Source organism: Lissotriton helveticus, chromosome 11, assembly GCF_964261635.1.
Source record: "Lissotriton helveticus chromosome 11, aLisHel1.1, whole genome shotgun sequence".
Classification (NCBI taxonomy): Eukaryota; Metazoa; Chordata; class Amphibia; order Caudata; family Salamandridae; genus Lissotriton; species Lissotriton helveticus.
In genome coordinates, this window is record NC_136072.1 from 126,763,897 (window position 1) to 126,778,309 (window position 14,413).

The window sequence follows — 14,413 nt, forward strand, 5'->3', positions numbered from 1 at the left end:
CTACAGTGTTTTAGAACTAAAAGATGGCGAATCGATCATTTGATAAACTCATGGGTCTATACGAAATGTATTCAATAGTGGCACTGTGGCACAAGAGGGCGCTCACCGCTCGCAAACGATTACTACATCATGGGAAGGCAATTTTGTTGAATCAGAAAGTTGTACTGCATGAATTCTGATATTTTTGGCATGAAATGGATCTAAAAAGGGGGAATAATGCACCAGATTCCTCTAACGGACACCAGTCTACACATTTTTTTTTTTTTATTCATTGAATATTTATTTACATACATTAATTAACATCAAGGGAGAAGATAAAATTGACTCTCAGTTCAAATTAAGTTAGGCTCATTACTTTGTCTGCCCGCCATAGCCCCGGAAAACGAGACTGCCCGCAATGCATGCGGCGGTCCCCGCACCTACAATTAGGATTTGCCCGCCACACTCGCGGGCGCATCCCGCATTTTTAACATTGCGGCGGGCGGTGCTGAAAGCACCGCCTGCCGCAATGTCAAAAATGCAAGTTGTGCATTTCAATGCACAACGTTACAGGGACTGAGCGGTGCCTGCCACGTTGTACATTGAAATGCAGTGGGGTACCATAGGTACACCCCATGTGCACCCCCACCCCCCAGAATCACCGGGGGACCGCTACGGGCCCCCAATGTTGAAGACGGGAAACATCCTTTACGACGCAACTTTTACCACGCAGTGCCTTTACAACTCAGGTTTTTCAATGCAAGTCATACAACGAATTGCGCTGGGGGGGCGCTCTAGGATAGGTAATAGTTTAATTTACTATCCAACACCTTCCCTACTATCCACAGGGACTGGAGTTGGAATAGTAAATTAAACTATTCACTATCCAGCACCCCCCAACGCAAGTCATTGTAACGACTTGCGTTGAAAAACCTGCGTTGTAAAGGCATGCGAAGTAAAAGTATGCGTTGTAACAACGTACATCCGTTGAAGACAGCATGCCTTTCCGTGGCGGTGTTGCCGCCATGGAAAGGCATGTCCCTGCATGCATTCTAATATGGATGGCGGTGTCTACCAGACACCACCACCATATTAACAGCTTTTCTGCCCGGTCGACTCATCGACTGGGCGGAAAGCCGGCGGACAGTCTTTCATAGTAATGTGGTGGGGGGAATTTGCATGTGGGCAGGGGGAAAAGCACAGCCTGCCGCAATGCCAAAAATGCAAGTTGTGCATTTCAATGTCGTTTTTATTGTGTTGCTTTTTTAATATTACTAGCGCCGCTGGCATCACGCTACTGAGCCACTAAAGGGCTCAATTAATTCTGCTGCTAAGTTCTATCGCTTTAGGGGCGCAATCTTAGGCCGGGGAATCAGCTCAGGCTTACCCGCATTTAAAAGGTATTTTCACCCGCACTTGGCGGGATACAGCTAGGCTAGCGGGTCCGACCGCCATCTTGGGTTGGGGTGAAGGCGAGGAGCACTCCGGGCGCCATCTTGCTGAAGGTAAGGGACGCCGGAGGCGGACTTCCGCTCGGTTGAATACCTCATAAGGATGGCAGACCTAGCGCGCAGCGGTTACGCGCAGCGGGCGCGACGTAGGCGCGCCGGAGGTGCGCCAGAGGTAAGCCCGTTTGCGCCCGTTCGCGCAACGGGCGCGCATAGGGCCGCTACCTCTGGCCATCCGCACTCTCCTCGCTTGGTCTACTCCCGGATGGATCTGCTGGAATTAAGACCGTCCCAGGCTCCCGTGACACAGAGGGCCATTGATCCATCTCCGCTCCAATCTCTGTCGTGTGGGCTGCTCAACGTTCGGTCGCTTTGCAAGCACCACACTGAGATTGCTTTCCTGATCGATTCTTCTGGGTTGGACGTGTTGTTTCTAACCGAAACGTGGACTCGGGAGGACTGCCTAGTTGAACTGGGTTTGGCCTGTCCCCCAGGTTTTAAAATCATCCACACCCCTCGGCCGAAGAATCGCGGGGGCGGAATCGGCATCATTTATCGCGAAAAGCTGGGTTTTTCCCAGCTTAAAATCAGCGAGGTATCCGGCTTCGAGTTGATGGGATTCTCCCTCAGAAACCTGAAGAGAACACTGATCTCGGGGGTGCTGTGTTATCGGCCGCCGGGCTCGGCTTCCTCTCTTTCAGAGTTCCTTGATTTAGTGTACGACCTATCAAATACCCATTCGAAGTTGTTAGTCCTGGGTGACTTCAACTTATGGCAGGGGGGTCCTTCAGACGGAGCGTTTACATCACTCTGCCAAGCTCTTGCTGACATCCAACTGCAGCAACTGGTCTGCTCGGCGACTCATAGGGGCGGTCATGTTTTGGACTTGATCTTCGCTGGCGCTCATTCGGCAGTGATTAATGACATCTTAGCCCAATGCTGGACCGATCATGCGCTTGTGGCTTTCTCCCTATGTTTAGGGGACCACTCCTCTGAAGCCGCCGGGGTGGGACTTTCGAAATTGGGCAGACCTTGGTCCCGACTACTTAGCTCATCTCCTATGCCCTCCTTAATACCTGCTAACTTCTGCTTGAGTAATTCAGTGGAAGAAAGTTATTCCTCTTTGTGCCGGTCTATTAGTGACACGCTTGACAAGATGGTGCCCCTCCGTAGATCTAGAGGGAGAGTGAACCGGGCTTTTCCCTGGTACACGGAGGAGCTACGACAACTGAAGTTGAGCTGTAAACGGGCGGAGAGAGTATGGAGGAGGGAGTACTCCACCTCGGCTAAAGCCTCGTTTAGGCTCGCACTGAGAGGCTACAAGGTACAGATCAAGCGGGCCAAGGCGGCTTTCTTAGAAGCTTCCCTGACTCAGGCGCCTAATAAATCCCAAGCCCTGTTCAAAATTGTCAAGGACCTGTCACACCCTGCTTGTGCGGCTAATACGGTTCGTGCGTCGCAGGCTCTCTGTGACTCGTTGGCACATGCTTTCGAGGAGAAGACTGCTAAGATCCTTGAGGGTTTAACGCACCCCTCACCTGCTGCTTCCGGCCCTGGAGCTCCGGTTGGCTCGCTCAGTCGACCCCAGCCAACTGCTCTCAGCACTGAGTTGGGAGCTCCGACCAAGTCTGGGAGCTCTGGGCAGCTCACCCAGTAGACCCCAGCCGACCGGTACGAGAGCTCCGGCGGAACTGCCCAGTCGACCCCAGACGGGTATTGTTGCCCTTGGTCTGGGAGCTCCGGGCAGCTCACCCAGTCGACCCCAGCCGATCGGTGCGGGAGCTCCGGCGGAATTGCCCAGTCGACCCCAGACGGGTACTGTCGCCCTTGGTCTGGGAGCTCTGGGCAGCTCACCCAGTCGACCCCAGCTGAATGCCCTTGACCCCTGTTTGGGAGTTCCGGATATCCCCTCCGTTCGACCCCAACTGAGGTTTTTCCCTTCTCCCTCCTTTGAGGAATTTTGTAAGGTGGCATATTCAGTGTCCTCAGGGTCTCCGCTTGATCCGCTGCCCCCCAAATTCTGGAAGGCTTTCCATGCAGAACTCTTCTTGCCTTTGTTCTCGATCTGTCTCCAATCTTTGGAGTCGGCATCGGTGCCAGAGTGCTGGAAGTTAGCAGTAGTGTCACCTCTGCTAAAAAAGCCAACTTTGGATCCGGCCTGTCTCTCCAACTATAGGCCGATCTCCTTGCTCCCTTTCCCGATTAAGATCCTGGAAAAATGGGTGACCCGCTCACTCTCAGGCTTCCTGGAGAACATCGGGTGGTTCGATGAGGCCCAGTTTGGCTTCCGCCCCGGACACGGGACGGAGTCTGCACTGGTGACCGTGTTGGACAATCTTCGCTCGCGTATCGACAGTGGTCGGGCAGCCTTTTTAGTGCTGCTCGACATGTCGGCCGCGTTCGACACGGTCTGCCATCGGACCCTGGTCAGGAGACTGGAGGAGTGTGGGGTCACTGAGGGGGCTAGAGACTGGCTGATATCCTATCTTGGTGGCAGGCAACAGTTGGTCTCACTTCCGCCATTTAGCTCTGAGCCAAGGAGGGTAGGACAGGGGGTTCCACAGGGCTCGGCCATCAGCCCTATATTGTTCAACCTGTACCTTCGCCCTTTAGTCCAGCTAATAAAATCTTTCGGTGTCTCGGCATTTAATTATGCCGACGACACCCAGCTGGTCTTTTCTCTGGAAGGGAGCAATGCGGTCTCGCTGGATACTTTCCATCGCTGCATGGCAGCTACAGCGGACTGGCTACGAGCTAACTCCCTTCAATTTAATAGCTCTAAGACGGAGGTGCTCCATTGTTCCATTGACCGGATTCCGCGGGCACTCCCAGAGAACTTTTGGCCCAGTACCTTCCTTGAGCCAGTGTTGGCAGCGGAATCAGCCCGCAATCTGGGGGTGATTTTTGGCCCTAACCTACAACTTGACATACACGTCAATAAAACCACTGCTATGTGTATGATGCTGCTACGCAAAGTTCTGCCCCTTCTCCCCGCTCAAGCCAGGCCGGAAGTAGTCCGTGGGACCATACTAAGTCGTCTTGACTATTGCAACGGGCTTCTTCTGGAGGCTCCAAAAAACCTGACGGGGAAGCTTCAGCGGGTGCAGAACATGGCCGCCAAGCTGGCTCTCTCCCGCCCTAGGTCCAGCTCTTCCACTCTTGCTCTACGAGACCTACACTGGCTCCCGGTAGGTCTGCGGATACAGTTCAAAGCTGCATGTTTGGTGTTTAAAGCTGTACACCGTCAGGGCCCCATTCCTCTGCAAAACATGTTTACGTGGTACTCTGCTCCACGGCCCCTCCGCTCTTCATCGGCTCATCTTCTTGTGGTTCCGAGGTTTCATAGAGTGAGGATGGGTGGCCGCTCTTTTAGCGTGGCAGCGGCCAAACTTTGGAACTCCCTGCCACTCTCTTTGAGGAGTCACAAGGACTATCTTCCGTTTAGGAAAGCGTTAAAAACTCACCTATTTCCAAAAACGGCTTGAGCGGCTAAAGTGTACGGTTCCTTGATCAAAGCGCCAGGATGCCCTCTGGGTGACAGGTTTCTGCGCTCTATAAATATATTAAATAAATAAATAAATAAATGCACAACGTGACAGGGACTGAGCGGTGCCGGCCACGTTGTATATTGAAATGCAGGGGGGTACCATAGGTACCCCCCATGAGCACCCCCAACCCCTAGAATCACTGTGGGCCCGCTTGCGGGAGGTGGCGATCCGCTCGAAATACTAATGGGCCCCTAAGTTTTTAAACACTGAGGAATTAACTATGAAATGATACATAATTAATTAAGTAGTGAGATGATCCGAATCAATGCCCCAGCCCCTTTTTTCTGCCCTTCATGGTCCGTAATGCTGCCACTGCCATTTTAATCTGACCTGAGTGATCTGTTGTGCTGTCACGTCACAGCCCGTTGAGTCTGCCGAGAACCGTCAGCTTCCTGCCTCTGCCCCTTCACACTTGTCTCTGTTGAGTCCAGACCCTACCACTCCCCATCTGCCCTCCATGGTCCTTTGTGCATATCCCTGTTGCCCACTATTGTCCGTTCTACTGCCACTAACCCTCCTGCCTGCCACACAGCGTCCAGTGTGCTGCCACTGCCCCTTCCACCTACCCCGTGGAGTCAGCGTGCTGCCCCTTCTCTCTTCCACCTTCTCTCCTTTGTCCTTGTGGGGGCCACTATCTCCTCCCTCCTGCCCTTCATGGTGTGTTGTACGTCCACTGCCCCTCTTGCCTGCCGGCAGCATAAGCTTGCTGTTACAGGACCTCCCGTCGGATGTATGACATCACAACGCAACTTTCACTCCGCACTACCATTACAAAGCAGTTTTTACAACGCAAGTCGTTACAACGACTTGCGTTGGGGGGCGCTGGATAGTGGAATAGTTTAATTTTCTATTCCAACTCCAGTCCCCGTGGATAGTAGGGAAGGTGTTGGATAGAAAATTAAACTATTCCCTATCCCTCAGCCCCCCCCCAGCGTCGTAATGGTAGTGCGGAGTGAAAGTTGCGTTGTAAAGGATGTTCCCCCCTCCCGTCTGTGTGGTCAGCTTTCTTTCTCTGCTCCTGCTGCCTTCCTGTGTCTCACTTTTGACATAAAAACAGAATGTTAGAACTCTAGTTCCCTGTTAGAAAACTGAGGTAAAGGTGTAGGTGATCACCAGGGAGTTAAATGACAGGCAACTGCTGGTGTAAAGTACAGATTTCAGTTTGCATATCAGAATGTTTCACTGAAAGGGAGGAGGAAGATGATTGAGAACTCAAAAAAAAAGGTGTCCTAATTTTCCTTTCAACTGCACTAATCATATTTTCCATGACAAAACAAGTTGCTTAATTTTGGTCACTTCTAAAGGAAATGTTTTAAGTTTTACAGCTTCGATTCAATCAGGACGGCTTCAGGTGTGCCACACGTTTTTCATAAATGAGACTGTTAGCGCTCTAGTTGTTCATTAGAACACTGAGAGAGGCTGCAGTAGAACACAAGGGAAGCAACTGACAGGCTGCTGCTGCTGAAAGCACACATTTTAATCAGAATGTCAGATTTGTTTCTCACACAGCTGAGGAAGATAGTTTGGATTTACAAAAAAAGATGCTCTCATTTTAGCTTCCGGAGCAGCTTTAATAATCTCTATGAGAAAACCACGAGAGGAAACAGTCTTCTCTCGAACATGGTTCAACGAATCCCAGCGGATGATCATCATTTTACACAGGATAAAATCACCTTAGAATGCACCACAATTCCTACGATAAGTAGAGTACCTTCAGCAAATTATGCATATTGTGAGTAAAATCTGTTATCACCCTTTAGATGTGCTTATTTTCAGTGATGACGTTCCTTCAGGATGGAATTTCTTTAGTGTTGAAGGTATATACCTTGAAACTGCAGTGGGCAGCAATTAAAGCTTTTAAAAGGAAGAACCTCTCTAATGTGGAAGGCTACCTGGGGTCATATTATACAAAGTGCCCTGGGGGTGCAACTGCCATTTGTGCCCGCTTTATGCACCCTTGGGCACTTTGATATAACAGAAGGGGCCGCAGACACTTGTGCTGCTTTCTGCAATACACATAGCTCTGGTGCACATATAGCATCAGCGCTATCAGCAGAGGGTGTTCCCTCATTTGCATCGGGGCATGACCCCATGCAAATGAGAGAATCTCTTTGCCTCTGCCCCCGTACTATATTATAGATGCTGGTGCAAAGGTAAAGAAGCTGCCAAGGTCCACCCTAACAGTGCACTACCTAAAAGGTGGCGCACTGTCAGTGTGCCCCCTGATGGCATCCCTGTGGAGGAGGTAAAGGGGGTCCCCATGCAGGTGAGTGCAGGTGAGTGCAGACACTCACTGCACCCACCTGCAAGGTGATGTCTAGCCCCTCTTAAAAGTGCAGGCAGGTTGACACCTGCACAGTGGAACATGGAGTGGCTGTTTGAAAGTCGCTCCGTATTTCACTTGACTGCACTACCCCCAAGGAAGCAGGAGTTTGCGGCTGCCCTGGGGACAGCGCCTTCAGTCTAATACGGCACACTCTCCATGTTAGCTCAAAGTGCACCTTTTGAAATGCACTGCATTTATAATATGACCCCTGATATCTTTCTTTGGTTTTAGAGGCTCTCATGTATCCTCCTTTTGGACCATTAGAAAGAATAGATGTTGAGTCATTTATTTGGTGGCAATAACTTCAGCTTAGTACTTGGGTAAGTGGGTATCTTTGTCTTTCAAGCATCCTTTTTGCAGTGTTTTTGGGGAAAGAGTGATTTTACGACCTTTTCCTTACTTTGTTCCAAAAATGAATACCAGTTTTCATAAGGAACAGGAGCTAATTTTGCATATTTTTTTCGGTTATCCTACAACAGAGGAGGAGATCAGGCTACACTATCTTGATGTTCGGAGAGTACTTTTGATTTATTTGGGCAGAATAGCTTCTCTCTGGCTATCAGAGTGATTGCCTGTCATCTTTGGGCCAGTTAAAAAGTGGTTTAAACCTTCTAATTCTTCTTTGAGTTTGTGGGTTAGGTCTTTGATCTCCTTGGCTTATGAGCCTGTAGGACAAACATATCGTTTAAGGGTACAGGCATTTCTACAAGGAATATGTCTCCTTCATGTGCTGAACTTCATGGGGGCTACACAGTTGAAATCTACTTGGGCTTCTTGGGCTTCTCCGATGACTTTTGCTTATCACTATAGAGTTGTGGAAGAGGTAGGATTCAATTATGTTTTTGATTCTAAAGTTTTCGCCAGTATGGCGTAATAATGGTATTCTCTATTGTTTCTTATGTGATCAATAACGTTTGGGTCCTTGCAGCAACCTTTAGCTAGCTTGGTATTGCTCAATATATCTCATTCTGTAATGAGGGGAAGCAATGCTAAGGGCGATGATGTAATGCTCCAATTACTCACCGGTAATTGCATTGCTCTGAGCCCTGTACCCTCACTTCCAATTATTACATCCCTTCCCATCCTCCCAGTTCTTTCGGGCCTACCGAAGTTGTAGAAGTTGTACCTTGTAACTGACAGGAGGCGTGGAGGAGGGAGGGTCTTTTATGTTTGATGTGCCGTGGTAGTTGATGTCTGGTAAGGTGGAATGTCCTCATTTTTTAATGATGGGAAGCGAGGGAACAAGAATCAGAGTAATGCAATTAGTATTAAGTAATTGGACATTATGGGCCTCATTTATGAGTTTTTGCCATAGGGCACCGCCGCAACCCTTCCTGCAGTGCTGCCCTACGGCAAAAGAAAAGGGCAGGAATGCGCTGTATCTATCAGATACGGCGCATTCCCGTTCTTTCCCCCCGCGCCGGTGCACAACGGACTGCCGTGTGCCAACGCAAGCCCCTTTGCAGCATGGTGCAAGGGTGCCTGCATTACGGGGATGATTATTTTTATGCAGGAAGGCAAACCTTCCTGCACAAAAACAATCGCAAGAGGCTTTTTCCTCTTTTTGTGTGTGCTGCAGAATGCAGCACACATACAAAAAAATGAAAATGAGGAGAAATAAATATATATCCCCTTGTTGTGCCTCCTTTATGCCTCCCCTGGGGAGGCGTAACTTTTCGCCACTGCCTCGGAGTTACAATTTCTCGTAAATCTAGGGCAGAATCAAAAAGCCATGGATGTGGCTGAGAACGTCCTCAGCAACACCCATTGCATGCCCTTTTAACGCAGATGACTGCGTTAAAGGGAACAATATTTTCAAGGCAGCACCAAGCCAAAAAGTGGCTTAGTGCTGCCTGGTAAATATGGAGCAGACTCCTGCGCCACTGGAGCATACAAAAAGCGAAGCACCGGTGGTGCAAGGTGATTATAAATAACCTTCTATGTTTCCCCATTGAAAAATGATCTAGATGCCAACAAACGTGTGGTACTTATATGCGAGAAGTCCGAAGCAGTGCTTAATTTGAGCCGGGGCTTTCCTGTGCTAAGCACCGGCACTTAATTGGTTTCCAGTGCTCAGCACCGGCACCTCATTGTCAACACCATTCATGGAACAGTCTACCACTTGGTGGCGCTGCTCATCTAATTTGGAGATGAGCAGAACAACGGTTGTTTAGGAATACAACATACATTAAAATTGCAAGTATGGGCGTCCCCAGCCATCCCTCTAGTATTGGGAACCTGGAATAATCTGAGCTGTCGCATTTACATGCGAGAGAGATGATTAGTAGTTATTTTGGCAGCGATGACAAGGGCGATGGGAGGTGCAAGCTGCAGTGGCCTCCCGGTCAGAGCCCTGGCAATTAATATTTTACAAATTAAGCACTAGAGATGCCCAGGATACTTGTTTTTGATTTCTCAGGTATAGTTCTTGCATTTTTATAATTCTTGCATTTTGTGTATTCGTGAGTGCCAGAGCACTTACTAACCACAAGGCTTGGTCGACGTGCATCAGATATTTCTTGACTGCAATCGCAGCGCAGTCAACAAAGCAAAGGGCAGTGCATTTCAGCATCGAAGTCCAGATAACAGATAGACCACGGTTTGTTCACCTTGTTGGTCCTTGACTCTCTATCTGTCCAAGTAAACATTGCCCTCACAACATGGACGCCCACACACCTCTTCTTCAGAAGAGAGAATTCTGGTTGTTCAACTTGTTAGTCATTGACTCTATCAGTCCAAGTAAACATTGCTTCCACAGCACAGACGCCCACGCACCTCTTCTGCAGAAGAGGCACACAACACTGCTCCAGAATCCATGAATGAGCATCTTTATTCCAGGCTAGGACTGGGACAGGAAATAGGCCTGGGCACCAAAATAAAAGTGGCCCCATTAGGGAATTAGCTAAAAAAGTGGCCCATGTCTGCAAATTGGGGACGTTTTGTACTTATAAAGTCCTGGGGCCTGATTCACAAAAGATAAACTTACACTTTTGTGTAAGTTTAGGACTGTTTGCAATCCACAAAGGCATTTTACCAATAGTATCTGTAGGAGGGTGGAGTCTCCACACATAAAAAAGATAGGACAGTCTTACAGTCGTAAAGATACTACTAGTAAAATACCTTTGCGAATAGCAAACAAAACTTAAACTTACATAAAAGTGTACGGTTACCTTTGTGAATTGGTCCTACGCTGTTTAAGTTTTTTTCAAGGCATGTAAGACTTTATGTACTTGAGCTTACAGCAGTTATTTTTTTTTCTTTTAATGTCAGCGAAATCAACAGTTAAAACTTACGGCAGACCATAAAAAAAGGCCCAAAACAGCCCAAAAAATGGCCCATACACTGGCCTGTCAGAGTAGCCCTTGGGCCACTACATATCTTCAATGTAGGCCAGTTCGGCCCTGTCCCTGCCCGTTCTGACGTCCCAAGCATTGCCTTTACAAGTTGTGTTACTTTGATCATTTGGCAGAGTTGTATTGGACACGCAACTGTGTTCTCACGTTTGACCCCGGGCCTGTGCATTGTTATGTGAGTAATGTTGGTGCAGTAACAATCGATAATGTCAATCCCTTGTGCATTATATGTATTGTGCTAAAGTGTTTCTGCTTTTAGCAGCTTTTGGAAAATTGCCTGACATGCTGAACAGCAGGAAATTCCAAACCTAAAACGATTGAATGTCTCTCTGATCGCCATTCCTTGCCCAGTGGGTGTGAGAGCTACATTCAGGAAGTTTCATTGACATGCCTAATTGCAGTGCTTAATTTGAGCTGGTGGTTGTGGGTGTGGCATTTATTTTTGGGGAGGGCGGTTATTTGTCCTCAATAGACTTTAATCCAGTGTAAGAGAGAAAAAAACACGAAAAGGAGGAGGAAGAGAAAGACTGAAAAACAGTAACAAAAACCAGAAAGCAGGACTGAAGAAGAACCTGCAGGGGTCCGGAAAAGAATCAGAGCATGTCTGGTGGTGAATAAAAGAGGCTCGAGGTGGAATCAAGACTACACAGCTTTGGTATTCGGCCCCCTGACCTGAGATAGGGCCGGCCTCATGATTCTGAAGAAGACTTTGGGCCCTGACACTTATTCTTTTGCAAATTCAGCACTGCATAGTGTCATATGCTCTTGACTTGAGAAGTTGTCAATCATGTCCTTTGTGTATAAATATTTGTAAAGGAAAATCTTTAATCATATTATGAATGAGTGTAGGGTTCGAAGTCCCATTCAGAATAGATCGCTTTACTCCCTTTGAGGAGTACGGGAAGTACTATTAATACCAATTAAATACAATACAGTGAGTATGTGCTGTCCTGTTTCTGATGTCATCATTCTAGATAAACCTGATAGGTTCCTTGTCAGGTGAGCTCCTGTAATGAGGCATGAACACAAAGTTCTACCCTTGATAGGGAATTCTATTGCCCCTACGATTTCATTTAGAAAAGGACAGTGGGTAGAAGTCTCACTGTTTGTGAGGGCACCGGCCTAATGCTGGAAGCTCTGATATAATTTAGTGTTATCTATTCCAACCCTAATACCCAGTACATCTTTCTTATCCTGGGTGCTGTTTGAATGTTGGGGGGTTGTAGCCTTTGATGAAGCTAAATATACCTCATTTTTGCGTACGCAAACATAAAAAAACATAATCAATCTTTATTAAGTTCCACTTTACGTTTATGTCGGAAATTGGGTTACTGGTTGAGAGGGTGAAACCCTTCTCAAGTAGCAACCACAATTTCTGTCAGGGTGAAGCACACGCAAACCTCAAATTAACCAGTGGTCAACCCTCTGGTAGCTTGGCACAAAAGCAGTTAGGTTTGGCTTCGGGCAATGTGTTTGGCATTTTTGCAGCACTTCAAACAGTAAGTAAGTGGAAAAACAACTCAAGAAAAGTCCCACACCAATTTAGAAAAATAGAGTAAAATGTAATACATTATTTGCCACCAAAACAATAAAAATCCAATCAGTAGAACCGGAGATATGCAATTAAATTTTTTTAAGTGAAATTAGTGCCTAAAAGCACAAAGCTCCAACTGTGCTTATCTGGTTGCGTCGGACCAATACAAAGTCCAAAGGTCAGACCAACCGGGATGGAGATTGCGCTGGATACAGGAACCATGTTAGGCCCAGTGACCAAAGTACCTTGAATCATGAATTGCGGAGGGATACAATAACCCACTTCGAGGATGCATCACGCAGCTGCCGTTCCAAGGAACTGTGGGATGCACTACCGAGTCGTGCATCATCATCGAGAATGCCGTTGATAAAGGGTTTGCAATGTCAAGTGCTGCAGCGAAGATGCGTTGTGCACTGGGAGTTCCAAAGAAGCTGCGGGGCTGCGAAGTGAAGTTAGCCATTGTTGTCAAGGATGCTATCGACAAGGGGCTTGTGATTCGAAGGCCTATGTCGAGGATGCGTTGTGCAGTGGTAGTTCTGAGAAGCCTGAGTGCTGTGATGCGAGGTCCAGCTTTGCAGATGCGTCGTGGTGCAGCGGATCTGATATTGCTGTGAGGAGATGCATTGTGCTGAGATGGTTCTGCTCACATGGCCACAACTAGGCTGGTAGAGCACCTTCAGGCTCCCTTCCAAGGGCCCAGGACTGGAGTGGCGCCACTTGGAGGGCAAAAATCACAGCAAGTAGAGTCCAGGTACTGGGCTCAACATGGATGGAGCCATTTCTATCCTTGAGGCTCTGATCAGGAGTTCAGCCAACTAGCGCTTGTAGTCACTCTTGTGGTCCTGGAATCAAGATGCAGGTCCAGTCCTTTCACTCAGGCAGCAGGGCAATAGGGAAGTCCGTCTTGCAGAACAGCACAGTAGCCCTTCTGAGTTTTCCCCATTTCCAGAGGTGAACTGAAGAGCTGGCACTGAGGATCCATTATTTATATCTGGCGCCTACTTTGAAGTAGGAGATGGTTCTGGAGGTTTCCACCCCAAGGTGTTTGGAATTTCCTGCCTCCCTGTCCTGGCCCCAGCTTTTCTGGGGTCACAAAAGACTAGTGTCAAACCCTTTGAGTGTGCTCAGGTGGAGCCTTTGTGATGTGCAAGTGTGTTAGATGACAGCTCCTCCCCCTCATCAAGTCAGAGATTGCCCATCCTGCCAACACCTATTCTCCTTTTCTTACTGTTTGGGAGGAATAAAGAAATACCAGCTGCCAGTTACACATAGTCATGTGACCCAGGATACAGGCAGGCAGCACCAAATGGTCGGGACAAGAAAAAGCCAAAGTGTCATTTTCAGAATTGTGACTCAAATTCCAACTTTACAATTAAAGAGGGCTTAAAATTAAAATTCTGTAGACACTAAACTTGACATTCTTACCTGCTCTAGTTAAAAGTTATCTCTTAACAAATTCAACAAGTTAACCCAATGTTATCCTATGGGAGAGGAAGGCCTTGCAGAAGTGAAAAACAAATGTAAGAGTTTTTGTAGTACTACTTTAATACTTTACTAGGTATGTTCTTACAAGTAAATTCAATATGCCAATTGGGTGTAAGCCAATTTCACCATGTTTAAAGGAGAGAGCACACACAGTTTAGCTCTGGTAAAAAGAAAACAGGTTCAGAAAACAGGAGGGTGAAGGCAAAAAGTTTGGGGATGACCCTGCAGAAAAGGCCCAGACTAACAATTTATTAGAACATATACTTAACACCATATACACAAAAAGCATTTCTTCCATACTTTACATTTCTAAAATCAGTCCATTAGTTGTATACAATGAAAAAACTTGATAAAGACACCAACAGTGGTGGGTTATCACCTTCAAAAGATAACCTTTCATATACATAGTTCAATTTAAAAGAAGAAGACTTGGCTTCTTATGACAATCCTATATGTTTGTTCACTTTAGAGATCACTACATCCTGCATCCATTTCTACTCATCTGACATAATTGATTTCCATATTTTTCTACCCTCCTCCGCTATTTTAGTCAAGTCTTCAGGGCGACCCCAGGTGAGAGAACCTCAGACAAGGACACCACCATTTGGACCTGGAAGGACCTATGATCAGAATCCCTGTTCCAGGTAAACTAGCATTATCATGTGTCCTGCGAACACCATTCCCACATTCACACCCATCTCACACAAACACGTTCACCCCACAGGCACATCTAACGCCTC